Source organism: Nannospalax galili, unplaced genomic scaffold (assembly GCF_000622305.1).
Source record: "Nannospalax galili isolate Female #2095 unplaced genomic scaffold, S.galili_v1.0 scaffold1830, whole genome shotgun sequence".
In the NCBI taxonomy this organism is placed as follows: domain Eukaryota; kingdom Metazoa; phylum Chordata; class Mammalia; order Rodentia; family Spalacidae; genus Nannospalax; species Nannospalax galili.
Window position 1 is genome coordinate 1,226,443 of NW_008328092.1, and position 3,388 is coordinate 1,229,830.

Here is a 3,388-nt window from a genome sequence, read left to right on the forward strand (position 1 = left end):
AAAAGCCCAGATCCGTTGCTAACCAATGGTCAAGGCTTTGGGTGTGTCTACCCTACAGGAGATTCAAACCCCATATGGGTGCCTGCCAAAATCCTTAAGTGGGTAGGCCAGGATCTGACTGACTAGCATGATGGTCCATGGACAATAGTTCACGAGAAAAAATTCCTCTCTTTATTTGTATCCATCTAAAGTAAAGGACCCAGTTCCTTGACTTCATTGCAACCTCTTTGACAACTGGCTAATTGGCTAAAAAACCCATGGTCTCAAGAGTATTTCAACTTGTCCTACGCCATGACTTGCTTTGTTTCTCTTGATAATGCTTATCTTTAAGTGTCTTTACCAGATAATTCGGCGACAGAGGACCCTTGAAACTGCCACAGCCCACCTCTTCATAATTATGGACTTCCTCAGGACCCCCTCTGGTTGCCCATGCTTGGCTAACTGAGTTAGGCAGAGACTAAGACTGTCACGGGCTGGCATTACCCACATGGCTGCCCTTAATCATGACACATTTTTAGCCAAGATGTCCCATGACAAGTACTCCTAAGACAGGACATGCACATGGCCAGGTGCATGATCCAATGACAGGCAAGGCTTGATCAGAGGTGACACAACCTAAGACAGACAAAAATGCAGAAGATTAGAGAAAGGAGACAGCCATCTCTCCTCAGGGAGCTGCCTATGAGGTGGGTAACCCATGAAATAAAGTCAGTCTGGCCTTAAAACAAAACAAAAAGGGGGATATCCACAGGTGTGAGTTTATAGGAGTTAACCATGCTATGCCCTGCAGTTTCTTTACCTTTAGGTCCATGTTTTGCTTTGTGCAGTGTTAGAGATGCCTATGCCTGCTGCAGATGGGCAGACAGCTTTCTGTGTTGTTTCTCTTGTTCTGTTCTATTAGCTGTTAGCTAAGGAATACTTGCTTTTCTATACTTAAACCTAATTGTGTATTTTTGTTGATAATTTTCCTGTTGGATTTTAAAAATGGCTATATTGAATGTTTTGTTATATATGTATTACATTTTTATAGCAAAAATCACCCTCAAATGCAAATTTCCTCTAACATTTTGGTGATATGCATTTCTCTTTTCCCTTCCTTTTTTTAACTTATCTCTTTCATCAGGAATATCAGTGTTTTAATAAATGTGGACTATCTTCAACTTTAGAGCATTGCTCTAAAATCAAAATGTAAAAAAAAAGTCTAAGGTTCTAAAGTGCTTTATAGAATACTAAATTATAGAAGAGTTGACGTGTTGGGCATGCTCTAGAAGCTTCCATTTGGAAAACTGATGTACAGCCATTTGGGTCTTATTCGGCTGTGAAAATAATCAGTGAAAGGGTATGGAAATCAGTGTTTTATTTTATTATGCAGAGTTATGTAAGGCCATCTTTATGCAAGTATGGGATGCATTTTGAACACAGTCTCCACTGTAGCCCGGTATCCTCCCTTCTCTTTCCTCTACTCAGTCCCCCTTGTTCCCCTCAACAGTTCCATTCCCACTTTCAAATCATGTGTCCATACATGACATGTGTCCATGCATGACATCTGTCCATACATGACCTCTGACGGTATATGAGTTTCTGTATCTATATAAGACTGAGGATCTGTACATGAGGGAAAATGTGTGATACTGTCTTTTTTTGAGACTGACTCAATTTCCTTAATCTGATTCCCTCTGGTTGCATCTATTTTCCTGCAAATAATATAACTTCATTCTTCCTTATGGCTGAAAAAATTTCCCCTGTACGTATAAAGCTTTCTCTTTATTCATTCCTCTGTTGTTGGATACCTATTTCTGAGCTTCAGTATCTTTGATCTTTTATTTGACCTGTACTTTGAAAGCCTTTGTGAGAAGGACAGGTCAATTTGCTTTAAAAGGGCTGTTGACCTCAGTGACCTGGTCAAATACACCAGGCTTCCTGTTGGCCCCCTCCTCCTGAGTTCACTCAGAAGAACCTGCCTGAAAACTCAGTTGTGGCTCGCTTTCTAACCAAAGGCATTCAGAAATCTATAAAAATGCCAGAACCACTCTGCTAAATTATTTCCTGTAACATCACTGTCAGAGAGAGAGAGAATTTAGGTGTGCATGTTGTGGGTGCTGGAAGCCTTGGCTTAGTAATGAGTTCCTCACGTGGTATTGTCCCCCTCTCTCTTGAAAATATGTAAGGCATCCATTCCACCTGTCCCCAGACATACACACACCCCAAATCTGTACTGACATATGGAATGGAAATAGCTTGGGAGATTAGTTATCACCACTTTGGGGGCATAAAATAAGCAAAAAGGAGATTTTACAGATAATAGATGAGATAGGGCTGTGATCCTCACAATTGAGTGGATATTAAGTTTGATTCACTTTAAGTCTGGTTTTACGCTACTGAAGGTGCACTTTATGAAACATGTACACACAGTGCGACTTTGGATCATGTCTAATGCAGCATTTCAGACAGGGAGTAATATTTGTAAGGGATTTTTCTGGCCAGAGGCCCCCATAGGAAATTATCTATGTCTAGGTGGCACGTATGTAGACTACACACCAAGAATTTCTTCACGTGTCCAAACAGCATGATAATCTGTCAAACTAAATTCAAATGTGTCCTTGGAATTGTGCTTAGCACAAAAATCTTTCTCAACTGTTACTACATTGATGCTAGCATAGAGATTAAAATCCACTGACCACCCTTGATAGGGAAGAAGTTACCAGAGTCTGGCCCTGAGTTCTCTCAGTGCTCAAGTCTTAGACTTAGGGAGAGCAATTTGAGTGACTAAGCCATTGGGGGTGAAATAAATGAGCACAGAGATAGATACTAGATAGATGATAGATGATAAATAGGTAGATAGATAGATAGATGATTGATAGATAGATGATAAATAGATAATGAGAGAGAGAAAGAAAAAGAGAGAGAGAAAGATAGTAGATAGATCAATAGGTCTACAGAGATAAGATTTTCAATGGAAACAATTCCCATATAGTAGGAAATGTACTTCCTATTGCTATAGTTCTTGGGAAAGTGTTTTTAGTAACTAAAAAAGAGCAAAGAAATTTAAGAGCTTTTTCAGTCAGTGTTATAGTCCAATGTGAAAATGATTTCCTTTCCCATAAAGAAATAGAATAGAAAGTGCTTTCTACTAGAGGTCACCAAGCAGACTCGTGAACCTAAGGTCCCTTGACTTCCTTTTCTGCTCCCCAGACCTCTGTTTTCCACTGAGTGCCTGGATTTAGGTGAGGCATGAAGAAACCACAGGATCAGCACACCCACTCATGGTGCCCGTGGTTCTTTGGAACATGGGGTGGGTCACAAGGAAGAGGAAGAACTGTTGTTCATATTAACTGTGGGTGTTTTTACATCTGCTTGCAAACTTAGTTGGTTTTTAAAAATTATTTAT